Here is a 27,062-nt window from a genome sequence, read left to right as displayed (position 1 = left end):
GGACCCGCTCGGTTGGTGGAACCTCGAGTGTTAACTAACCAGGTAGCCTTTGCCAAATGCTGCTCCCAGTTTTTTAAAGACGCCCCACCCAATGCTTTTTAGGTGGTTTTTAACAATCCATTATACCTTTCCTCTTTCCCTGCAGCTGGTGCATGATAGGGGATATGGTATATCCACTCGATGCCATGTTCCCTAGCCCAAGTATTAATAAGATTGTTTTTAAAATGAGTCCCATTATCCGACTCAATTCTCTCGGGAGTACCGTGCCTCCAAAGGACCTGCTTTTCAAGGCCCAAGATAGTGTTACGGGCTGTGGCATGAGACACAGGGTAGGTTTCCAACCATCCCGTGGTGGCTTCTATCATGGTTAGTACATAGCGCTTGCCCTGGCGGGTTTGAGGCAGTGTGATGTAATCAATCTGCCAGGCCTCCCCGTATTTGTACTTAGACCACCGCCCCCCATACCAGAGGGGCTTCACCTGCTTGGCCTGCTTAATGGCAGCGCACGTCTCACAGTCACGAATAACCTGAGAGATACTGTCCATGGTTAGATCCACCCCTCGGTCTCGTGCCCACTTATAGGTGGCATCTCTACCCTGGTGGCCTGAGGCATCATGGGCCCATCGTGCTGAGAATAACTCTCCCTTATGCTCCCAGTTGAGATCTATCTTCAACTCCCCTATCTTTGCAGCCTGATGGACTTGCTGGTTGTTTTGCTGCTCTTCATTAGCTCTACTTCTGGGGACATGGGCATCTACATGGCGAACCTTCACAGGTAACTTCTCTAACTGAGTAGCGATATCTTTCCACTCTTCCGCAGCCCAAATTGGTTTTCCTCTTCGCTGCCAGTTCGCCTCTTTCCATCTCTTCAGCCATCCCCATAGAGCGTTGGCTATCATCCAAGAATCGGTATACAAATAGAGCCTTGGCCACTTCTCTCTCTCTGCAATACCTAGGGCCAGCTGAATAGCTTTGATTTCAGCAAATTGACTGGATTTGCCTTCTCCTTCAGTAGCCTCTGCAACTCGTCGAGTGGGACTCCATACAGCTGCTTTCCACCTCCGTTTCATCCCTATGACGCGACAAGAACCATCGGTGAATAGAGCGTAACGTGTTTCTTCTGCTGGTAACTGATTGTATGGCGGAGCTTCCTCAACCCGGGTCACTGGCTCTTGTTCCTCATCCGCGACACTAAAGCTTTCACCTTCGGGCCAATTTGTAATTATTTCCAGGATCCCAGGGCGATTTAACTTCCCAATTCGAGCGCGCTGCGTAATGAGGGCAATCCACTTACTCCAAGTAGCATGGGTGGCATGGTGGGTAGAGGGAACCTTTCCTCTGAACATCCACCCCAGCACTGGTAGTTGGGGTGCCAGAAGGAGTTGTGCCTCTGTACCAATCACCTCCGAGGCGGCTTGGACTCCTTCATAGGCGGCCAAGATTTCTTTTTCTGTTGGGGTATAGTTATCTTCAGACCCCCTGTAGCTCCGACTCCAAAATCCCAATGGTCGGCCTCAGGTCTCGCCAGGCACCTTCTGCCAAAGGCTCCAGGACAGACCATGGCTCCCGGCTGCAGAGTAGAGCACATTCTTCACATCTGGTCCCGTCCTGACTGGACCAAGGGCTACAGCATGAGCGATCTCCTGCTTGATCTGGATGAAAGCTTGCTGCTGCTCAGGGCCCCAGTGGAAGTTGTTCTTCTTGCGGGTAACCAGATAAAGGGGTCTCACAATCAGACTATACTCAGGGATGTGCATCCTCCAGAAACCTATAGCACCTAAGAAAGCTTGTGTTTCCTTCTTATCAGTTGGCGGGGACATAGCAGTGATTTTGTTAATAACATCTGCAGGAATCTGACGCCGTCCATCTTGCCACTTCACCCCCAAGAACTGAATTTCTCGGGCAGGTCCCTTGACTTTGCTCTTCTTAATGGCAAATCCGGCTTCCAAGAGAATATGAATTATCTTCTCTCCTTTCTTGAACACTTCTATTGCCGTGTTCCCCCAAACAATGATATCATCAATATATTGTAAATGTTCTGGAGCCTCACCCTCTTCTAGTGCAGCCTGGATCAGTCCATGACAGATTGTAGGACTGTGTTTCCACCCCTGGGGCAGTCGGTTCCAGGTATACTGCACTCCCCTCCATGTAAAAGCAAATCGAGGCCTGCATTCTGCTGCCAGAGGGATGGAGAAAAACGCGTCAGCAATATCGATGGTCGCGTACCACTTTGCTGCCTTGGACTCCAGCTCGTACTGCAGTTCCAGTATGTCCGGTACAGCCGCACTCAGTGGTGGAGTCACTTCATTCAAGGCACGATAGTCCACAGTCAGTCTCCATTCTCCATCAGATTTTCGCACAGGCCAGATAGGGCTGTTGCAGGGTGAGTGGGTTTTACTGACCACCCCTTGGCTCTCCAGCTCTCGGATCATTTTGTGGATGGGGATCACGGCATCTCGATTCGTCCGGTACTGCCTGCGGTGCACTGTTGAGGTGGCAATTGGCACTCGTTGTTCCTCTACCTTCAAGAGTCCTACTGCAGATGGGTTCTCTGATAGTCCAGACAAGGTATTCAATTGTTTAATACCCTCTATCTCCACTGCAGCTATTCCAAAAGCCCACCTGAATCCCTTAGGATCTTTGTAATAGCCATTCCGGAGGAAGTCTATGCCCAAAATACACGGAGCCTCTGGACCAGTCACAATTGGATGTTCCTGCCACTCCTTCCCAGTCAAGCTCACCTCAGCTTCCAACAAAGTCAACTGTTGTGATCCCCCCTGTCACTCCAGCAATGGAAACAGGTTCTGTCCCCACGTGTTCCGATGGCATTAAGGTACACTGTGATCCAGTGTCAACCAATGCTTCATAGTCTTGTGGCTCTGATGTGCCAGGCCATCTGATCCACACCTTCCAGAAAACCCGGTTCTCCCGTGCCTCTTCCTGGCTGGAGGCAGGGCCCCTCTAAGCCAGATTGTCCTTCTTTCCTTGGGCATATGCCTTAGAAGTTCCTTCAAGGGGATCGGACATGTCATCGTCCTCAGCATACTTAGCATTTTGGCTACAAGCGACCGGAGCTGCTATCCTTTTGGTGATACTTTCTCTTTTCTTCAAATCATGCACCCGTTGTGCCAAAGCAGCGGTGGGTTTTCCATCCCACCTCCTCATGTCTTCTCGAGACTCACGCAGAAAAACCCATAATTCAGCCCGTGGGATGTACCTTCTCTCCCCATCAAAGGAGCGCCAGCGTTGGACACCAGGGCCTCTAATTTGTACAGCTGAGATTTGAATAAGGTCCTCCTTAATCTCTTCCCGGAGTTTCTTATGATTCTCCTCTATTTTGTCCTCTAGTTTCTGCAGTCGGGTTTCCACTGCTGCAATTCTGGCATGAGTTGGGCCATGCACAGCATCTGCATATGCTCGAAGCTTCTTTGCCATATCGAGCACAGTCTCATATGTATCATCCCGCTTCATTTTTACTAGGGCAGAAGCGTATTCTGGTGGCCCAAGTCGCACAAGTTTCCTCCACATTACAGGTGTGCATGGTACCAGGTCCGGATTCCTAGTTGTTGTATCATCTGAGAAAATGAGCTCTGCCACTGCCATCTCTCTCAGGCGTTAGATCCCCTGTTCTATGGTCTTCCACCGTGTCTGCTGTATATAGAGATCATCCGCACACAGGTATCGTTCTGCTATGCTTCTTAGGACCCGTTCCCAGAGGCTGTGAGGGTTAGCCCCCCTCATCATACCTTGATCGATGACAGGATCATGTGACAGGGATCCCAAATGCCTCACTTCAGTACCATCCAAAATCGTAACCTCCCCTGCAGCATCCCAAAGGCGGACTAACCAACTAATTATAGATTCGTCAGGTTGTCGTCTGTAATCCTTTCTTAGGCCTCTGAGGTCCTTCAGAGAAAAGGAGTCAATATTAGCTCCAGATTCTCTGCCCCTTGATGTGGCCTCTGATTTTGGTGAGGGTCCTTCTCCTGCATCATCATCATCATCCTCCACCTTTCGATCGGTCGCATCATCCTCATCATCCTCCACCTTTCGATCGGTCTTGCCTTTACACTTTCCACCTCTTGTATTAGCTGCAACAGCCATGGTTTGGGGCCTATTGTCTGATTCAGCTGCTAGCCTGGAGCCTGGGATGTTAGCTGCAGCCTGGGTCACTGGGATAGTAACTAACTTATCTCCCTGTTCCCTTTCTGCTATCTGCTGCTCCACAGTATCTAGCAGAGTATGGTAAACAAACGCCAAGGCCCAGCTCACTGCAGTAATCCTTTCTTCCTTAGTATTACCATGGCACTTCTCCCTCAAATACTTTGCCACCTTGACTGGATCCTGAATTTGATCAGATGGAAAGTCCCAGTCTATAGGATCGGAAAATTCCTTTAAAGTCTGGCCCATATCCTCCCATTTCCCGCTCCAGTCAAGATTTTTCCTGCTTTGCTTTACTCCTAAGTCAGGAGTGTCTCTAACCCCTCTAGAAATCTTAGTCTTCATTTTATACACACTCCAGACAGTATAGAAAAGGCTTAATAAATTAAATGCCAGAAAGATGGTTTCTTTCAAACTCAGGGGAAATTCAGTATTTTCTAATAGAGATGTCAACAATTTGGAGGACAAGAAGGAAGACAAAGGCTGAAAAGCCCCTTCCCCTTCTTCTCCCCAAACAAACTGAGTACACAGCCATAACAACAATCCATACGTTCCTGAAACAAAGTCCAGCATTTTTATCCGACACATCATCACACATAAGACCAGCACAATGACTGTTCTGGTTAGTGCCCCCCGCTTACAAAAGATACTTATTAGGGACAACATCAGAGCTATTTTTGGGTAAGGAAATAACCCCAGGGACCACAAAAGTATTAAAACTTCAAAAAACCCTAGGGACCAGAAATACCGGCAAGCTTCCACACCAAATGACATTATGAATCACCAATATGCCCACAAAAGAACCAAAACCAAAATATTATTGTTATAGGTTTTTTTTCCACTGTTTTTTGGCCTTCGTTTCCCGGCCAACGAACCAAAAAATATATTGTCCTGGTTTAGGACAAATTAGGGGAAATCTCCAAAAGGGAGCCCCCCAAACAAAACAAAACTCCAACCACCCCTCCCCCAACACCAGGTTCGGGAAGGAATTTCTCGGAGGAGCAAAGTGGAAAACAAAACCTATTTATTTACAAGTAACAAAAGAACACTCCCCAACACAAGAAAAGAAAAAAACAGACTGTGTTGTGAGGGCGCCAGGCTTCTCTTGCAAGCTCCAGGTGTCCTGGATGGCTCAGGTCAGGTGCGGAGCCGGTCCAGTATCTTCAGGGGAGGGTAAGAAAGAGGGAACAAAAGAAAAGGAAAACAAAACAGCGCAAAAAGCAGAAAGCAAGCAAGCAAAGCGGCTAGCCAAGCCAAGCAGCAAAAAGCCAAAAGCAAAAAGGACCTGGTCAAACACTCCCCCCCTCTCTTCCCCGCCCCGCTGCAGCAAGACGGCCGGGGGGGGGGGAAGAGAGAAAAGGCACAGCTGCCAGACACAACACACGATATTGGGATAAAGGCTGTCAATCCACGACACAAAGTTACTTCAACATTACACATATAAATTCCATTTTATTATTTGTAAAATTCCAGTAATATAATATGTATTTACAATGCTTGGTGAGAGGGACAAAATGATCAATTGCTGCATTTCTGGACTGGCTCCCTCTCACCTGCCTCTGCAGGGGGGTTTCCAGTCAGCCCTGCTCTGAAAACCATCAAAGACCCTCGCAGAACCACTGCTTGGGCTCCCCATGGGGCTTGTGCTTCTTGCAGGGCTGAGCAAGCCACAGGCAGGCCTTTTTCCTCCACAGAATTCTCACCTCTGCAGCAGCTCTAAGGCTGTCAGAATCAAAGCCAAGGGGGCAGGGGGTACCCTCAGGTGCTGGCTGCCCCCTGGGGCTGGGCAGAGCGGGGCTGGGCAATGGCCATCCCTGTGCAGTGTGGCTGGGCCATGGCTGGGCCCCACCCTTGGATGGCCCCTGGCTTCAAGGAGCAGGAGTTTGGGAGCTCCTTCCTGCCCAGGGCTCCATTCCACAGCGGCTATTGCTGGCTCAGATCCTGCAGGGGACGAGCAAGAATGGAGCAGTTTGGAAACACCAAGAGCTGCCATCCTGCAGGACAGGAGCCCCTTGTCCAGCATGTGTCCCCCCTGGGACAGGATCCCCCCAGGACAGGAGCCCCCTGTATTTGCCCCCCCCCAGGGCAGAAGCCTCCTCCCATGTGACACTCAGCACAAACGGCCTCTTCCATCTGCTACAGGAAAGAGAAAGTGAAAGTGTAGGCAGGGGGAAAGCTGCACTCCTCCATCCCCCACAGCCTCCTCAACCCTCCCTGCAGACCCCTCACCCCTGCTTCCCCCACCCTGGGCTTCCCCCAACACGTTCCCTGCTCAGGAGCTCCCCAGGATCACCAAGGCATGAACTGGGAGGTTGTGAAATTGAGGGATAAAAGGAAGGAAATGGAAATGAAGAACGGGAAATGCCCCTGGAGGTTGTGGTGGCACAACCCAGAGCACCTCTGAATCCTCTCCTGTTGCCGCCACAAATCACTGGCAACCCAGCAGGCAGCACTAGCCCCTGAGTCTTCCCAAAGTCTGAGGCAGCCAGGGAAGGAGCTGTGACCCGCATGCACATCCCGTCACTGTCCATCCCTGGCCAACTCATTCCCCTGGGAAGCTGACCATGGGACCCCCATTCCTTCTGTCTCCCCTTTCCTGAGACCCCCATCCCAGGGCTGCCATTGCCAAGGAACTCCATGGCCCAGGACCCCATTCCCAAGGAACCCTCTCCCATTCATTCCATGCCCTGAAATCCCCATTCCCCCAGGACCTTAATTCTCCCAGGTCCCCCCATTCCCCCTGCACCTATCCCTGGCACAAAAATCCCTTGATGAGGGATTTATTACTAATAAATTTATTACCATTAAAAGTTTTTCTTTATATAACCTTTTAAAGTTTTAAATGTACTTTACCTTTCTCTTAGTCTCATCTCAAAACAAAAAAGAAATAAATACATTCTGATAAATGCACTAATAATTAACCAACACTAAACCCACCACAGTAATTATTACATTAACCAATATATCTCAAATTAGCAAATCAAAACCATGACACCAAATCCCCGGAGCCCACCTTCACCTGGGACTCCCATCCTTGAGTCCACTCAGCCCTGGGGACCCCCATTCCCAAGGCACCTCCATCCCCTGTGACTCCCCCTCCTCATGACCCCAATTCCCCATGGACTCATTCCCTGTACCGCCATTCCCTGGACACCCATCCCTGGCTCCCCAAACCCCTGAGCCCCCCTGTGCCTGGGAAGCCCATGTCCCACTGACCCAGAGACAGCCTTGTTCCCAGCATGTCCCCACCCTGCCCACAGCCTGTCCCCAGCTTGTGGCCACCCTGCCCCCACTAGGTGCCACCTACACATGGGGACGAGATGTGACCTCGCTTCCTTCCCCTTCATCCAAAGAGCCGCCAGCCAGGGGAGCGGTGGCCACAGCAGCGAGTGACAGCCAGTGCACATGGCTGGGGACACCGGGATGGCCGGGAAGGTGGTGCTGCTCCTGTGGGGTGAGGCCCAGGCATGGGCCGCACTGGTAGTACCCCGGGGAGGGGGCACTGGTGAGGCAGAGAGTGGTGGGGAGGGGGCACAGGGGAGCTGCAGGGTTCCCTGAGGTTCGCAATGCCAGCAGAGCCAGAGCATGAAGTGACCGGGGTCATGGGGTGGCCGTGGGGAAAGGAGAGGGTGAACAGGGCTGGAGGGATAGGAATGTGGGGAGAGGCATCCTGGGGCTGGGGCATCTGTGGGGACAGGGACACAGGGATGCAGGGATGCAGGGACAGGGAGAAGAAGACAAGCACAATGTGGATGGGCCATGGAGACAGAGGCCATGGGGCTGGCGGGGGCGACCTGTGCTAGCACAGTGTCCCCATCGAGACATCTCTGCCACACCAATTTCCTCAGGGGGACAGTTCAGGGGCAGCCCCTATGAACCATTCCCCTGTGCACAACTGTCCCCATGGTGCCACCCCCACCCAGCCCTGTCCCTTCTCCCTTCCACCCCAGACCCTCGGCCTCGCTGGTGAGTCCTTGGGGGATGCCATGGCCCAACCCCGCTGTCCCCAGCCCCACACTGGCCTTGGCAGGCTGGTGACCCCTGTCACCCACAGGTGCCCGGACCACCCAGCTCCTGGTGGAGCCCCGCTGGAGGTTGGCAGTGCTGTGGGACCGGGGGACACTGACCTGCCAGGGCTTGGGGAGCACTTGTGTCACTACCCGGTACAAGTATGGGCAGCGCTGGAGGCAGGAGAGACACAACCCCCCATCCTTCCTTGGGGTACCTATCCAAGCCCCTCCCCCCGCCGCAGCTCTGCACCTCCTCTCCTCTCCCTCACTGGACTCTCCCTGCCCCTCCCTGACCTCCCCCCAAGTCCCTCAATGTCCCCTGGTGTCACCCCCTCCCGCAGGGGTTCTGCCCTCGGGGGTGTCTCTGTCAGTGCAGCCTTTTGCTGAGCTGCACGGTGGCCACAAGGAGAGGTCACCTGTCCATTTCCTGGTGCCTGGGAGGGCTCAGGGGCACCACTTGGCACTGGCCCTGCCTGGAGCTGCACCACACTGGGGACAATGGCAGCGGCCACTGCCAGTGTGGGGACAGCATGGCTGAGAGTGTCCCCCTGAATGTCACTGTCCTTTGTGAGCGGGACCCTCAGACTGGGGGTGACCCCACCCATGGCACCCCCATCCACCTCACCAGGTGCCAGCCCTGTCTGTGTCCCCACAGTGCCCGTGGCCAATGCCACCATCACCCTCAGTCCCCTGGCACACCTGGTGCACTCAGGAGACAACGTGACCCTGTGCTGCTCGGTGCAGGTGGGCTCAGCCCCTGTCACCTTCACCTGGCTGCACAATGGGCAGGAGGTGGCCCAGGGTCCCCTCCACAGGGCTGGCGATGTGGGACATTCGGGCACCTACCAGGGCATGGTCACCAACCAGGAGGACAGGCACCAGGCACTCAGTTCAGAGCTGGCCCTGGAGGTGACAACACATGAACAGGGCACAGGTAGGGTCACACAGGGTCACATGGGGAGTTCAGGACCACCGGGGTTCTGGGTGACCCCAATGTGTCCCTCTCTGTCCCCAGCAGTGGCAGCAGGGGTCTGTGGGTCCCTCCTGTTACTGGTTCTGCTCTTGGCTGTCATTGGAGGCTGGCACTGGTGGCACCACCTGGGTGGGTGAAAATGGAGGGGGAATGGGGGTCCCAAGGATTGGGATGAATCCCCCAAAGAGTTTGAGGTCCAGAGGGTGGCACCAACAGCTCCTGACGTGGGTGAAGCTGAATCCCCAGAGATCTCACCTGGAGGTCCTGGGGGATTTGGGGAGGTCCTACAGGGTCGTGCAGGGATATTGAGGGTTCTGTCAGGGGTTTGGAGGAGTTTGGGGGCTCAGTGGATTCAGTGGGTGATTCAAGGCTCATTAGGAGCTTCAGGGATGCACCAGGCTCCTGGGGGCAGTCAGAGGTCTCAGGGGCTCTGAGGACTCCACAGTCACCCCTCCCCCCTTTCCTTTGCAGCCCTCAGGAAACAGCAGGAAAGGTGAGTGGGGGGGTCCAGGCCTGAACCCCCATTTTATGTTCATTAAGACCCCCCACACCCCCACAGACACCCCCTTATCCTTGCAGGGGCCCCCCAGGGCCCTCGGCCCCTCCAGAGGCAGGGGAGGTGCTGTACAGCCAGGTCGTGCGAAACAAGAAGGCAGGGGGTGAGCACAGGTGGGGGGACAGGGACATGTCACCCTAGGGGTGTCACCTCCCATCCAACTTCCCCCACCCGGTGTCTCTTGCAGTGCCCCCCTGTGCCACAACCCCCCAGGTGACCAATGCAGAGCTGCCAGGACCCCATGGGCAACAGCAGGACTCCAGTGACATCTATGAGAACATGCTGTGACACTGGGGGCACTGGGGGCACTGGAGATCCCTGCCTGAGGGCACCTCCCACTGTGTGTCCACCCCCCAGCTCCCATGGATGCCCACCGTGCCATGGGGCGATGGCCACGAGTGTGGGGTCCCATGTGGGGCTGCCCAGAGCTCCCCGTTTCAGTGCTCCCAGTGCTCCCAGTACCCCCAGGATCTCCCCATTCCCTCCCCCAGTACCATGGGGCACAACATCACTGTCCCTCCTATGGGACCCAAAACACAGCTTTTTCGTTAAACCAGGAGAAATGGTTTTTGTTTGTTCAGCTCTGCCCTGTTTGGCTCAGGAAGGATGGACCCGGTCATGTTGTTGCACAGATCTTTGTGGGATTTTTGGGGGTCTGTCGTGGTTTCAAAGACAGGTGTCTGTTAAGGAAGGAAGGAGCTTCTCTGGAAATGGAAAATATAAACCCTTTCCTTCTGAATTATTAAAATTTTGGAATTAAGGGGCTCTCAGGTAAAGATAGGGGAGTATCTTTACCTGAGAGCCCCTTAATGTAGGAGGGAATTTAGGAATAACAGTAGGAAAATGTAAAAATAAAAATCAAAATTGGTATAGATGAATAATGAGATGATTTGTCCTAACAATTAAGGAATGAATACTGTGTGAATATTAAGAGAAGCTTTATTGATGTAAAGGTATGTTATTTTAGTTTATTGTTTAGATGTCCTCTGTTCTCCTCACAGTCCCCTTTCCACATCCTCTGTATTGTCACCACCGGGCAGCCTGGGTTATTTAGCACAGGTAAAAGGAAGGCGTGTACGTGTGCCCCTCCTACAGGGCAGCTGAGAATGAAAAAGCGAGTTGCTACTGGAGGGCACAGCATGACAACACCTGACCAACCAATCAAGTTGCAGGAAAGCAATCTCCACCAATAAACGGCAAAGAAGAGTTGACTGACAGACTTTGGGAGGGGCCAGGGTTGGCTGACGCAACCCCCAGAGGTATAAAAGGTGAAGCACCCATCTCAAAGGTGAGCTGTGTGGTAAGCAGCCATGAGGGAGGCTCCCAAGCCTGTTTTTCCATATTGTTATGTTTGCCCAATTATCCCATCATCAAAAAACCAAACAATATTAGAGGTAGCAGTAATTTTAATTGAAAAGTTTAGAAAATATATAAAATTGGACATACTTGAAATATTAACAATATAATTTGTTTAAAAATAAGGGATAATTCAGTTCCAATAATAGCGCATAGGCAAAAGATAACTGCAGGGTACGGAGTGCAGGGCTCTTGGACTCTTGCCACCTCACATACGAGCTTGCCAAGTGAAGATTCCCCCCTATATGCCATGTGTCAGTCATCTCCTCCCATTTTCATTTCATCACACTTCTACCTCCGCCCTCATCACCACCTTTACCGTGCATGCGCCACCACTTGTTTTGGGGGTCACACAAGTCTTTGGGGGTTGTCATTGATGAAGGCCTCTATTCTTCATCTCTGTCCTTTAATTCACCTTTGGGTTACACATGCACATCAAGCCAGTACAATGAAAGCCAAAAGTAACATATTACTGCATTTAAGCATCAAAGTAATAAATCTCTTACAGCTGGCATTTTCCTGGGACCCAACCAGATTGTACCTTCTTTTTGTTAATTTTTAGTACCTGTTATCTCTTGCTTTTTCCTCCTGTCCATAAACATCTGCAGGGAGGTGGGGGTGGAACCCCTCCTATCTCTTTCTTTTTTGGCATTACAACTTTTAAATGTTTTATTATTTGCAATTATTAATTGCTGTATCAATATTGATTACAGTTTCAATTTTGCAGCACGAATCATACCTATTTACCACACGTGGAATCCTTTTTATTTTCATTGCTTTTTAGGATTATAAAAAAAATATTGGTGCTGGGTGATTCAGAGTCAGCCCGTGTGTGTTAAGTGTAGTCTACAGGGGATAAAGAGAAGGAAAAGAGATGTACTAATACATCCTGATAAGTTTGGAAATTTAGATAGCATTTAGAAGAATGAATAACACAAGAAGTAAAGATGGTATTAAAGAGAGTCCACTAGAATGTAATTTAGCAGATGAGAAAGATTTGGGAGGAATTCCAGAGGGTAACTTTTCAAGGAAAGGTAATCTGATGAAATACTCTTACCCAAAAGTAGGCTTGGTATTATTTAGAAAATGATGAAAAGTGACCCCCTAAGGGAACATTATGATCCATTGTTCCAGTTGATGTTATTTTTAAGACAAGAAGAAAAATGAGATCCAGTCATATATGCAGACATGTTTTTTACCCTGAAGAATAGACTTGAATGTCAGAAAGAATGTGGCTTTGATTTGGCCCCACAGGACTTTTAGTCCTAACTTTAGAAAGAGATAAGAGGCAGAAAAGAAGAGATGTCGTTCAGCATTCAGCATAAGGCAGACATGTTTGAAATTAGCTCAAATGCAAGAGGAAGATTATGTTCTAGGTGTCCAAGACTTACAGCCGAGTTAGTCCAGGCTACCTCAGGTACACTCCCCCTCGGGCAACCGCTCTGCCCCCTGAATGAAAGCCAACTGGCAGTGAGGATGAGATGAATAATCCAGGTGAGGGGACAATTTCAGAGAGCCCCAGTGACAAGCAACCCAAGGAATAAAACCAAGAAATCTTTGCTTTTAGTCAGCCCCTTAAGGCAAGTCTTGAGTCCCCCAGGAAAAGCCATGTGGGGTGAACATCTGCTTTTGTACTAGCGACCTGAAGAGTTGGTGGAAAAAAGTTAAAATATATAGAGAAAATCCTAGCAAAGTAGCAAAAAGATTGGAGTCCAGAGTCAAGAGTCAAGAGCCAGAGTGAGGTGATAGTGATTTCATGTTGACAGAGCTAAAAAAAACAGCAAAAGAGTTGGTGATCAAGGTAGCCAGAGCACGTGTGCAGGGACAAATTGCTAGTGGAGCCTTACAAGGTACAGTGGACCAGCTGTGTCCTTTTGTAAGCCCTTTGTGGGATGCGAACGATGCAGGCAGCTGTGCAATGTTAACCAGATACCAGGAACTGGTCACATTGGAATTAAAAAATGCCATTCCAGAAGCAATAACTTGGTCAGTAATAGATAACGTTACACAGGGACAGCACGAGTCACCCACTGACTTTGTGGACAGGCTCTGAGCAGCTGCACGTAAAGGCACAGCCCTGGATGCCTGATGGGATATGGGAAAGCAGCAGTGGGTTTCCCTGATGTCAGGGCAATCTAGCGCAGATGTCAGGCAGAAATTTCAGAAGCTGGAAGAGCCTGTAAAGAGAAACTTAAGGGCATGAATGAGAAAAGCATAGAAAGTGTATGATAATCAAGAGAGAGAAAAATAAAAAGAGCTCCCTGCAGCCATGGTGGCAGCTCTGGATCAGCACCAGGGAGAGGACGGATGTAGGCGTGGATGAAGCAGAGGCAGGGGCAAAAATAGCAGAGGCAGAGGAGGTTCAAAGCAGCCACAGACCAAGCTGGGGCCAAATCAATGTGCATCTTGTAAGAAATCAGGACACTGGAAATAGGGCCAGTGCCCAGAGTTAGCAGAGAAAGTACACAAAATTCTTGCAGCCACTCTAGATGATAAGAAATGACCGAGACTGGCAATTCTTACCCTAGCAGGCCACCGGTTAAAATACAGCTAAAGAATGATGAAGAAGTTAAAATTTTAAGAAATAGTGGAGACACATTTTCACTCTTGAATCAAGCACTGATACCCAAAAGTGAAAACTATCTTCAAGCAATAGAAGCAACTATGGGGCAGCCAGAAAATGCATTCTTCCTGAAACCACTTTGTTGTAAAATTGTCATGGTTTGACACTGGCACAATGCCAGTGCCCCCATGAAAATTCCCTCTCCCTGGCATCTGATGTGAGGTGGTACCCGGAAATAAGCAAAACAGGCTCCCACTTAAGGAAAAAGGAAAAAAAACCAACTTTATTAAGTAAACTACAAAAAACTAAACTACACACAAAAGAAAAAAGAAAAAAGACAAGGAAAATTAAAACCTCACAAAAACACTCTCCTCCTCCTTCCTCCCCCCTAAATTCCCAATACAATACATCTTCCAAAATCACCAATTCTGGGTCCAGCCCCACCCTTTAGAATGCTCACCTTTCAGTTCCTCAAGAGGAGAGGGAGTCCTTCCGTGTGTCGTGGTGGCCTTTTCCGTCCTTGTTCCGGTGCTCTTACCACCGAACAAGAATCAGGACTGCTTCCAGGGTTGTATTTTTAAGGATGCTTTGTCCAGTTCCAGAAAAGCACAGTCTTCCACCTTTGGGACATCTGTCCCCCCCATATTTTATATACCCCCTGGGGCCAAGGGGTACCCACACTGAATCTTCTTTGGCTCTGGGACATTTCTCCCCCTGGACTCAGTCTCTGTATCACATGGAAACATGGCTCTGTCCATGGCTACACAAAAGTGTCCAGCATAAAATGCCACTCCATCTTCCCCATTTTCCCAATCTCTCACTCTGTCTCTCCCTGGTCCAGACCTTCATCACTCGTCTAGGAAGGGTTAATGTTCTGTGAAGTTTTCATTGTCCCAGAAGGGTTAAAAACTCCTCCAAGCGGCTGGGCTCCTGGCTGCACACCCTCCCATCTCCTCAGCCGGGCTGCCTGCTGCCAGCACATATTTACTAAATTTCAAGGTAACGGCCACAAACGCAGGCTGCACTCTCTCTCTGTCTGTCTCCAAGGAGGGGGGGGGACGGGACAGGCTGCCCATTGCTTCCTGGCATTTCTTTACTTCTTCCTTCCACCCTTGGTGGGGGGCCAGGCCTACCTCTCCCAGGCCGGGTCGCATGGCTTTTCCCCTCACCCTGCCCAGCCAGCAACTGGGCCGGGGGAGAGACCCAACTCCTTCCTGCCGGAAATCCAAAGAGAGCTCTGAAGGAAAAGAGCCCTGCTTTTAACTCCTTGGGTTTGTGGTCTCAAGAGGCGGATCCAATGCCCCACTGGTCAAACCAGGTGCTCATCTTAAAATCCGAACACCCATTGGTGACCACAGCAAAAACAACATATCCCAGATGTCCCATTTCCAGTCAAACCATGAAAAAAATTAAGAAGAAAATGGGAATACATCAGTTTCTTTATTTACCAAACTCACCCAAATCTGTCCTATGCAGGGATTTGCTTGAAAATTTAGAAGCAACAGTTCCAGTTAGAAAAAGAAAGACAAGTGAACGGTTTTAGCAGTAGGACTGACAATTGACACCAGACCAACAAACAAGAATAACTAGTTAGAGCAAGTATTGAATCAGGTGTACCCGAGACTATGGGATACTGATAGCCCAGGAAAATCAAAACGAGCAGACCCTATGAAAATTGAGCTAGAGACAAGAGTTAGGACAGTAGTCAGAAAGCAATACCCTTGAAGATTAGAAGCTAGGAAAGGAATAGAGCCAACAATCAATAAATTCCTGACATCAGGACTATTGGAAGTGTGGGAGTCAAAATTGAATACTGCTAGATTAGCAATAAAGAAAACTAATGGAACTTAGAGACTAGTGCCAGATTTCCAGGCAATTAATGGTTTATACTGTACTGGCTTACTGGCTAAACTTGGAGATGATTTTATCTGGTGCAGGGAAGGTCCATGGGCAGGTGCAGTCGAGAGCCGTTCCCTCTTGGTCTGAGAGACCAGCTCCCCCAGCCCACCTTGCTCCCAGGCCCGGAGGTTGTAACGTGCCCTCGACCGGCAGCCGAGGGAGGGCTCTTGGCACCGTGTCTGATCCAACAGGTTTATTGAAGGTAGGTCAGAGGGTCCACGTTGGGTGAGGGTGAGAAGAGGGACAGGAAGAGGCAGGAGCACAAGCACTGTAACATGACACATAAGGCACCTGCAAGCTGCTGGGGAAACCTCAAGTCTGCTCAGTGAGCCACGTGTGCCCTCAGCATTGGGACAGCCACCTTTCCCTCAGTGAGCTTCACATCCCAGGGTCAGCAAATCAAGAGACACCAGGCATGCTGTAGGTGACTCAGAGCGAGTGCAGTGGGTCATGGTGGCCAGGGGCCAGAAGCAGGCAGAAAGCCAACGGGGCTTGGGAAAAGGTTCTGCTCTGCTTACAGTGTGGGCTGAGAGCTGGGAGAGCTCCGTTTTCCCCTTGAGATGTTGGAGACGGGGCCTTTCACCCTCCTGATAGGGCTGCCCCTGGCTGCAGGCAGCCAGAGGAGTACGACGACACAAGGCCGAGAGCAGCAAAGCAAAGAGCCAGCCGTGCACAGCACAGGGAGGTGGCCCAGTGCAAAGCCAGCGTGGCACCCTGAAGGTGCCCGCTGCACTCTCATGTGTGCCTGGCCTGGGCAGGACAGGAATGTCCGTGGTCCAGGAGGGCCTTTCTGTGGCCCCTGTGGGCTCAAAGCTGCTGCTCTTCTGGCTCAATGGGGGCTAAAGCCACAGAGCTCGGCCTCCCCCACAGCAAGAGAAGCAAGACTTGGACATCAGGCAGTGGAGCTCAATGCCTAAGGCTGAGGGGTGGGGGGCTCCAGTCTGGAGCACAGGGAGGGCACCCCCCCAGCACCACAACAGCTGGCCTCACAGCCCTGAAAGGCCAGGTCCAGGGTTCCACGCCTGATTCCAGGGCGTCCCTCCAGCCGGCCACCGACCTGGAAGCGCCAGAGCAGCCGGCTGTCGGGATCAAGGCGGCTGCCAGGGGGCTGCTTATGGCCTCTGACAGCCCATTGCTCAGGGCTTAGCAGTGCCTCAGCCCCTCAGGGTTTCCCCCAGCCTGGCCAAGCTTGCTGGCAGCAGCGCCGCAGCCCCACAGTAGCTCCAGAGGAGCCCCATCCAGAGGCACCTGGGAGCCCTCAGCACTGCAGCCAGCAGCTGATAGGCAGAAGGACACGGATGGCCCTTCCCACCCAGCACAGTGCTTGTGCTCATTGCCAGGCACCGCTCTAGCAGGAATCCCCGAACTTTCCCAGGACCCTAAAATGATCTCAAACATCTCTGTACAGCCCTCTGGAAGCTCTCTGAGCCCTCCGGGACGTCCCAGTGCCATCCCACTTTTCCTCAAAGCCCACTCTGGATGGCCCTGGAGCAGAACCAAGACCCTCTATATTCTCCTATAGGATGCCCAGCCAAGGTCACTGTGGGCTCAGTTTCCCCCAGCTCAGGGGACCTGGGTACTGCCAATCTCTTTCCCCACTCTGAGGGCTTCTCGTCAGTCCAGGACCCCCATTCCCCCCATTGTCACCCACCCTGTGGTGCCACCAGTGACAGCCCCTGATGACAGCCACGAGCAGGAGCAGGAACAGGAGGGTCCTGCCGACATTCACAGCCACAGCTGGGGACAGAGGGGACACACCCTGGGGGTCCTGAACATCCCGGCGACCCTGCGTGATGCCACCTGTGACCCAGGGTGAGCCAGGTGTCACCTACAGGACCAGCTCTGGGCTGAGTGCCTTGAACACACAGTGCCCGTCCTGTCCCAGTTGGTTGGTGGCCACGCATTTTTAGGTGCCTGAATATCTCACATCAGTCCCCAAGCTCCAGGAGGGGACCCCGAGCCACCTCCTGCCTGTTGTGCAGCCAGTTGACAAGTGCTGAGCCCACCTGCTCTGAGCAGCGCAGGGTCACTGCATCACCTGCATGCACCTTGTGTGACAGGGGACCAGGGGTGATGGTGGCATTTGCCACGGGCACTGCAGGGAGAGAGACAGGGCTGAGGGCACTGAGCAAGGTGGAATACGGGTGCTGTGGTTGGAGTAATCCCCAGCCAGAGGGTCCCACTCACCCAGGACGGTGACATTCAGGAGGACACTCAGCCACGCTGTCCTGGCATCACTACTGGCTGCTGTCCTTGTCCCCGACGTGGCGCAGCTCCAGGTGGGGGCCAGTGCCTGGCACTGCCCCTGAGCCCTCCTGGTGCCAGGAGGACAGAGGACCTGTCCCAGCAGCCACCGCACAACTCAGCACCAGGTGGTCCTCGAGTGCCATCTCTGCCCCTTTGTGGCTGCGCCCACTGGGGGACCCCTGAGTGTGGGACCTCTGCAGGAGGGGGGGGACACCAGGGGACAGTGAGGGACCTGGCGGGGGGGGGGGGTGTCAGGGAGGGGCAGAGGAACCCCAGTGAGGGCGAGGGGGCGCAGGGATGAGGGGTATGGAAAGGAACCCTGAGGAAGGATGGGGGGTTCAGGGAGAGGACACTTGGAGAGGAAGAGGGGGGACTTCAGGAAGGGGCTGGTGTGGGGCACTGGGGGGGTGTTGCTATAGAGCGTGACAGAGCAGAAAACAACACAACTCCATCAGAAGGATGTAAAAGAGAGATTTATTATAGTTTTTTTATAGTTTTTCAAGATATTTACATTGACTTAAAAGACACATTCAGTGCCCGTGGGTCGTAAAAGAGAAACAAAGTTCTCAGTAGGTGTACAAGGAACCACGTCATTCTGTGAGCCAGCCAGAGTCTGTATCTTTTAACTTTCTCTCCTTCATCATGTCTCCGTGGTGACAGCCTCAGTGTCTTCCTCTGGAGAGATACGGGGCTTTCCTTATCTTTAGGAAGCCTTTACTGGCTCACAAGAACAGCACAAAATGCCTTTCCTACAATTCCCCCTTTTTGTCTTTCACCCACAAACACAACTGCTAAGGACTTTTGCAGGGTCCTTGCAATAATCCAAGCAGACAGAGGATCCACTCTTCATTCACTTACAGATAACCAACTTCTGCCAACTCCACAACACACACCCTCACAATCCTAACATTCATATACAAACAAGGCCCATGAAAACAGATCTTCAAATACCATTACATACCTCACAATTTTCAAATGACACGTTTGTAGCAGAATGACACCTTCACCTCTAATCAAATAACTTTCTCCCACACAGAATCAGAGACCAAGTCATCTTCCTAGTCACCACTTAGAACCAAGTAGCATCCACTTAACTTTACAACTGGTTGCTGCTCTCATAACCAACCTAGTTGCTCGAAGTATGGACTTCAGCAACTAATTCAACCCTTATGCAAAGGCAACATTTCTCCCTGAGGTACATCAAATTCCCTTATTTTTGGAACTGTGTGTGCCCTGCAAAAGGAAATGGTACAAGACACATTTCTCAGTACTACCGACCTCTCTATAAGAGAATTCAAAAAGAAGCAAAAGTAACATCCATTACCTTAAATTTTTGATTTTCAGGGTAAGCCTATAACTCCCTTTACTCTGTCTTGAATTACCATCTTTCCCATACATTCCTTGAGGGTCCATGATTCCATCCGCCTAATAATCAACGCAATTACCTACTCATTTTGCTTCCGCTGTAGAACTACCCATCCTGTCCTTTTCTTTGTGCTCCAAATAAGGTTTAACGAAATGGACAGAGACACAAAGAGGTCCATTTTCTCTTAAAATGCATGCATATCCTCTTCCCCATGTTACTAATTCCACTGGGCCAGTCCACCTTTCTGTGATTAAGTCTTTTACCCATACCTTAATACCTTTCTTAAAGCTTGGCTGTTTTGAATTCAAAGATGGAAAATGATAGAATATAGGAGACACATGTAAGGCAGGTAAAGGATGCAGAAAGTTTAAGACATAAATGGCTTTGTCTAATCTCACTTGAAGCGATTCCCTTTGCATTCCCCATTTTTGTTTTTGTACCTAGCACTTCAACACACCATGATCACGTCCAATAATTGCTTGGCCTGTTGAGGCACGAGGAGTAGCAGTGGAATGATCAACACCCCAGGCACAAAAAACCACCTGGAATTTCTTTGAAACATATGCCGGGCCGTTATCCATCTTTACATGTGATGGAATGCCTAAGATGGAAAAGGTGTGGCAAAAATGATGAATAACATCCCGAGCTGTTTCACCTGCCAACGCTGAGGCAACCATGGGGAGAAAAGGTGTCAATTGTAACATGAATATATTTTGACAGCCAAATTCAGGCATTTTTGTAACATCTGTTTGCCATTCTTGCAAAGGGAGTAAGCCTCTAGGATTAGTACCGTAATATTGTGAAACATGAGATGTATGATGATGAGGGCAAGAAGAAATAATTGACTTTGCTTCACTATGTGATAATTTAAATTGCTGCCATGGTGCCTGAGCATCCTGATGAAAAAATTGGTGAGATAGAACAGCTTGCTATAACACATTAGGCACCATTTTTACTGCTGAGGCAGCCACAAGCGAATCCACATAGGTGTTACCTTCAACAAAGAATCCAGGTAGCGATGTATGGCTACAAATATGCATAATAAAATAAGAATGCCTTTGATTATGAATAACAGTCCACAATTTCAACAACATAACAAATAATGGTTTCTCCTTTACATTATACAACACAACTTGGTCCAACTGTATTACTAAATTAGCATCATGAACAGAATCAGTAACTATATTTACGGAACTAGGAAATAAGGTAAAGGCTAAGAGTATGGCACAAAGTTCAATTAATTGAGGAGACCCTTGTTGAACCACTACTTCATATTCCTAGTGGTCATCTTTCTTCCAGGCTACAGCAGCTTTTCCAGTTCTTCCTGATCCATCTGTAAAAACTGTCACAGCTTCTCCTGGCACAGAAGAGCAAAGTTGTTTCCTCTGAAGAGGAATCCTCTTAGTGAAATTCAAAATAGGATGAGAAGGTGTGCTGGTTTGACCAGGAAATGGGAATTCTGGGATGCTGTAGTCAAACCAATGGGTGCTCAAATTTTAATATTGGCACCTTATGTAGCCAGTGAGGTTTGGACACACCTCTGAGAACACACAGGAGTTAAAAACCAGAGCTGCGGCCCTGGGAAGCTCTCTTGAGACTTCGAGGGAAAGAAGTCAGATCTCCCTCCCCCGTCCAGCTGCTGCTGCTGGGCGGGGGAGGGGCAGCCATGTGGTAGGCCTGGGCCTGGACAGAGATGGGGGGGTGAGGAGGCCCTTGAGGATGGAAGGGTGGAGGAGCAGCAAGAGACACCAGGCAACCACCCGCCCTCCCCAGGAGAGAGAGAGGGAGAGCTGGCATCTGAATTTGATAGCAGCTGGCCCAGCAGGTGAAGGGGGGGGAGTGCGGCGAGAAGGTGCCTGGCAGGGCAGGGTGGGAGTTCCGGAGCTCTAAGACAAGCAGAGACTGAAATTTTTAACCCTTTTCTTGCATGATTGAAACCTTGCAAATGCTGATCCTCCTGAAGCTGAATGAGAGGAGAGATAAGAGATGAGATAAGCAGGGATTAGCCACGAAGAAAATAGAGAAGACTCTTGAGTGAGGGGAGAGATGATAGGGTAGCCTTTTGGCTGGACTTTTCTTGTGCAGCCATAGAATGAACCATTTTTTTTCCTGTGACATAGAGACTGCATTTAGGGGGAGGCAGTGCCTCAGAACCAGGAGGGTTCAGTGTGGGTACCCCTCAGCCCCAGCGGGTGAAAAAACTAGAGGAGACAGATGTCCTGAAGGAAAGACTGTGCCTTTTTTAGAGTGAAACAAGGCATCCTTGAAAGACAACCCTAGAAGCAGCTCTGGTCCATGCGCAGTAGTGAAAGCACTAAGCATAGAAGGAAGGTGTCACGATAGCAAAGAACTTTCTGAGCAGTGCTGAGTGACGTAGAAGCACACAAAGTTTCAACGTGTTTCCAGGAGAAGCCTATAGTGCAAGAAGGACTCCTCTCCTCTTGATGAACTGAAGACTGAGTATTCTAAAGAGTGGTGCTAGACTGAGAGTTAGTGATTTAGGATAATGTATTGCATTGAGAAATTTGGTGGGGGGGAGGAGGAAAATGCTTTTGTAAGGTTTTCATTTTCCTTGTATTTTTTTTTCTTCCTTGCTTGTAGTTTAGTTAATAAAGTTTTCTTTATGTGGGATCTCAGCACCTCAGGATGAGGGTGCAGAGCAACCAAGACCACCCTTGGGGGGCTCGGGAGTCCTGGAATGTTGCCAGAAGTGTCTGGTGGCTGGACTTTGATCCTACACAGGAGATAACATCTGTATGAGGACTGGGAGGATTTCACTGGGGTGAATGGTGAAGGGATAAGTTAGTTAGAGTATAATACACAGGGTTTAGGATTTCTGTACAGGGGGGTCTAGAGAAGTAAGATGGAGGAATTGGGGCGTGTCCTGTCCTTCTTCTTCTTCTTCTTGGCCTCCATCTTCTGTGGTGATGGTGGCACTTTGGGATTGGTCTTTACTAAAGGTGCACCGGTTAATAAGAATAGAAGGTATTGGGGAAAAATCATAAATATTGTACACGTAACTTCGGGTATAAAGATAAGTGACCACCCCGGGGGCTCGCAGTGTGCCCATGGCTGACTGCTGTGCAGACCTCTGTTGGGCTGAAAGAAAATCTTTTAGATAAACAATTAATAAACACTGAGACCGAAACAAGATCAGAAGTCTCTCCTCGTCCTTTGAAGCGCCGGGCTGTCCAAGGCCACCCTGGGCCTTTCCAGGCCACCTAAACAGCCGAGAAACCGACATCTTTATTTCTAAGCAAGAGTCTGCTTTGCTTATTCCTGATCACATCTCACAGCAGACATCAGAGAGAAGGTATTCTCATAGAGGCACTAGCATTGTGTCAGAGCCCAACCATGACAGAAGGTAAATGATATACTATTTGACCTGTAAAGGAAGATAAAGCAGATTGTAGCTCATGATTGTTTTGAAAACACCACTCAAAATACCATTGTTGTACTTGTATGACCATAGTTACAGGATCACGGCCTAAGGTGTCATGGTAGCATCTGCGACCTTTGATACTGATGTCTGCAAAAAGCTTATACAGACCTGGAGCTGTTTTTCAGGACCTGAAAGATAAAAATATCCACTCCAAAATATGCAATTTTCTTCCCTTTTATCATTCTGTTGACACAACAATCTGCATGATATTTCATCATCTCTGAAAATAAAGAATTGCACACCAACAGAAACATCTATCCTTGTAACAAATCCAGATGTCAAGGCCAATTCAACTTCTACAGCCTTTTTTGCTGCAGTGGTCAAATGTCTCTCATCGGTAGAGGAAGTTATCCCTGATAGTAGGTCATACAAAGGTTGTAGTTGGTGATTAGTTATCCCCAAGTATGGCCTAAGCCAACCTATTGCACCAACCAATCTCTGCACATCAGCAGAGGCTTTAATTTCAATGTCCAATTTTACAGGTTGAGACAGAATTTGTCTATTGGCGATTATCAACCCCAAATATTTCCAAGGCATCTGTCTTTGAACTTTCTCTGGGGCGATAACCAAACCAACTAGAGTGTGCATATTGTCCAGCAGTTTGAGGGCATTGGGTCTTCACATGCCCTGATTCTTCACAAGCAGAACATCTGGGTGAGGACTTCATGACTTTTGCCAAAGAAGCCTTTTTTTGCACAACCGAACAAACCTTTGAGCAAGCAACTACAAGATCAGACAGCGAGGAATCTCCTGGTAAAGAATCAATAATTCCCCTGCAATCATCGTTTGCATTTTCCCATGCTAGCTGTCTGCATAAAACTTACCTCAACTTATCATCTTCTACTTGCTTCTCAAGGGCTGCAGCAACCCTCTCCAAAAACTGCAGAAAAAGTTCCTTCACCCATTGCTGGATGGTTATCTACCTTGGTTTAGGAGCTGCCATCTCCATTGTTTTAACTAAGGCACTCATACCCAGCTGCCGGGCCTGTGCCAGAACCAGGGGGTCCCATCTTGCCTGCAAATCCAGGTTAGAGAATGGTCCATTGCCCAGCAAGGCATCAACTCCCACAAGCATGACATGGATCCTGCTGAGGTAACTGCATATTGTCCAATGCTACTCTTTCAACCATGTGTTTCCAGGTAGCTTGAGACATTGAAACACACCATACTGCACTGGCTGAAACAGAATCCTAGCAAGGAGAACAATAAGATGCGAGTACATCAGCATTTAGAACATGAATCACTTGCATCACCTGCGAAGAGTTAACACCATACTGATCTACTTTTGACTGAAAGTCCTGTACAACCCTCCATGCAAAAACCTGATGACTATCTTGTTGTCCTGAGTTAGGAGCAGCTTTGAAAAGAGGAAAAGCCACAAGCCCACCAGAAGCAGCAGCAGCCATCTCCATCCTTTTAGGTGGACCTTTTTTCTCTAACAAATTCCAATCTCCCACTTCAGCTGCTTTCATTCTCACAAGCTCCCAAAACTGCAAAGGGTGTCAAGGAGTCACAGCCCCCCTGCAGGGAGGCAGAGTCCAAAAAACAGCTGGCCTGGATCTGCTACGAGGTCTAACAGATTCTTGCATCTTTTTAGGTGTACTTAAAACTGGCAGTTCTTCATCAGAACTATCACTAGATGAAGAAGGACACAATGTTAAGGATCGCATTTGTTCAACCAGTTCAGGAGGGAGGAGGGGAGAAGATGGCTCAAGAGGGGATTGAGCAGAGGCAGACGACTTGAAGGAGGGCAGAGAAGGGGTGGATGGCTCAGGGGAAAGTGAGGAGGGGGAGGGAGCAGCTGATGCACAGGAGGGAGAGGGGGGAGCAGATGGCCCAGGGAGAGACAAAAGGGCCAATGACTCAGCCTGTTTTTCACTTCACTTTTTCTGTAGCTTCATTTTTGCTAACTGCTGTGCAAGTGTAAGATACTTTGGTTTAGTACTCAGTTCAACTAACTGCTGAGCAGGCGAACTATGCAGAGATTTAACGTCGTCTTTTGGAGATAAATACCGAAGAACACTCTTAGCCTGCCATTTGATTCTCACCATAGCAAACCCTGGGGAACCCTCCACAGCAGCTGCAGCAGCCTCCTTAGGGGGAGATTCATCAACAGGCTCAGCCTCATCTTCCTCCTGTTCCTCTACTTCAGTTTCTTGCTCCAATTCCTGCTCCTCCAGTTCCTCCCCTCTATCTTGTTCTGCTTTCCATTCCTTCAATGCCTCATACAACAGTCTCCAGGAAATAGCCAAATCGACAACCATCTTATCCCCCTTAGATATCACTTCCCATAGTCTCTTCCAAACCTTTTTCCATGCCCTGACATTGAAGGCATTGTCGGCATCAGCTCCAAAGTCCCGTGATTTACACCATATCAGTAAGCTAAGAAGAGCATAATCAGAAGCTTGAACATTTTTCCTCTTGAATAAAGTTTTCCACGTGGACGAAACAGTCTTTTCCTCCTTTGATAAATTATGTCCCATTATTTTTTGTATATAATCACACACCTTGAATCAGATGTCTGAATTAGGTGTGGACCTCCGCAGCATCCTTGCTGCGTTCACTCATTTTTAGGGTACCCTTCAACTTTTTTCTTGCTTTGTTCTTTCTGTTTTTTACAGTCCAGTTGCAATCACAGCGGGCGGGCAGCAGATGTCACTATAGAGTGCGACACAGCGCAAAACACCACAACTCCATCAGAAGGGTGTAAAAGAGAGATTTATTATAACAACATGTTGCTTTTATAGTTATTCAATATATTTACATTTACTTAAGAGACACGTTCACTGCCCGTTGGTCATAAGAAAGAAACAAAGTTCTCAGTAGGTGAACAAGGAGCCACGTCAATTCTGTGAGCCAGTTAGCGTCTGTCTCTTCTAACACTGGCACCTGCAGCACTGGGGTGGCTGTGAGACAGGAGGGTCTCGATGGCAAAAGAAGGAACCAGGGGTCACCCATTGCAATAGAGTGCTCTTGTCACATTGGGATGCACTGGTGTGTGCAGGGGATGCTCCAGTGATGCTCTGGGATGTCCCCGTGTGCAGGGAATAGGCTCTGGTCACACAAGGGGTGTGAGCCATGAAGCTGAGCTCACCCAGAGCTCTCAGGGTTCCTGCTGTTGTCAGGGTATGGGCACAAAGAGCTCTCACCATTTACAATGTGCATGGAGGGGCTGAGCCCACTGCCGGTTGTGTCACACATGTAGGTGCCACTCTAGCTGATGAGACAGGGCTTGTGTCCTTCTGGCCACAAGAGCTGCCCATTCCTGTACCAGGTGGTGCCACCAGGTGGCCCCAAGCCCTGGCAGGTCAGTGTCACCTGGTCCCACAGCACCGCCAACCTCTGGGGGGGCTGCACGAGGATCTGGGTGGTCTGGGCACCTGTGGGTGACAGGGGACATCAGCCTGCCAGGGCCATTGCAGGGCCAGGGACAGTGGGGTGGGGCCATGGCATCTCCCGAGTACTCACCAGCGAGGCTGGGGGTCTGGGCTGGAAGGGAGAAGGGACAGGGCTGGGTGGGGGTGGCACTGCAGGAAGAGGACCACATGGGGGACAAGGTGTGGTTGCTGTCCCCAAACTGTCCCCTTTGGGACACTGGTTCTCATGAGAAAGTGCTCAGGAATGGTCCCCAACAGGTCTGATGAGGCTGGGGACATGTCTGTGCCCCAGCTGCCCACAGCCACATCTGTTGGGAATGGTTTCCCTGGGGATGGGGACCCAGTGTGGCCACCCTGGGTGGAGGAAGGAAGTGGTTCTCGGGGCTTTAGCTGGTCAGAGTGACCCTGAGAAATGTTAGAAAGTCTCTTTTCCCAGCCCAGTGCTCAAAGAAGGAGTCAGAGCTCTTCAGTTCTCGGTCTCAAAGTTGTTTGTTGTTCCTTATCTATAAAATTCTTTCTCCTGTCCAGCTGAGATCTGCTGAGCAAGACAGACTGAGGCATTCTGCCTGCCCCCAGGGTGGTGTTATCTTTTTATATTAAAAACTACATGTACAATATTTACAATTACTTTCCAATACCTATCACCTATGTCATGCAGTGAGCTTCTACTCTAAACCAATCTAAAAGTGCCACCATCACAGCAGAAGATGGAGGCCAAGAAGAAGAAGGAGAAAGGCTGGACACACCCAGATGCCTCCATCTTGCCTTCTGAACCCCCATTCCAAAAACCCTAAAAAATTTATTTTTCCACCCGTGACCAACTAATTAATATTCTACTTATACTTTTGTGGCTTGCAGATCTTCATATAAGGTTGGTAACTTTTGCCATGGGTCATAATCAAAACCACCAGCATCTGGGGCTCTGTGCCAAGGTCTCTGAGCCCCCTGGCTGTAGTCCTGGCCATCCAGGCCAGCCAGAGGGATGTCCTGAATTCCAACAGCGGTGACACCACAGACACCTGGTGATAGCATGGGTCATCCCCACCAGCCTCATGACACCTGTCCCCATGGCCATGTGCCCATGGCCCTGTGGCCATGATGTTAGTGTTCAA

Source organism: Melospiza melodia, chromosome 21 (genome assembly GCF_035770615.1).
Source record: "Melospiza melodia melodia isolate bMelMel2 chromosome 21, bMelMel2.pri, whole genome shotgun sequence".
In the NCBI taxonomy this organism is placed as follows: domain Eukaryota; kingdom Metazoa; phylum Chordata; class Aves; order Passeriformes; family Passerellidae; genus Melospiza; species Melospiza melodia.
The sequence above is the reverse complement of the archived record's forward strand: the minus strand, read 5'-3'. Positions refer to the sequence as shown.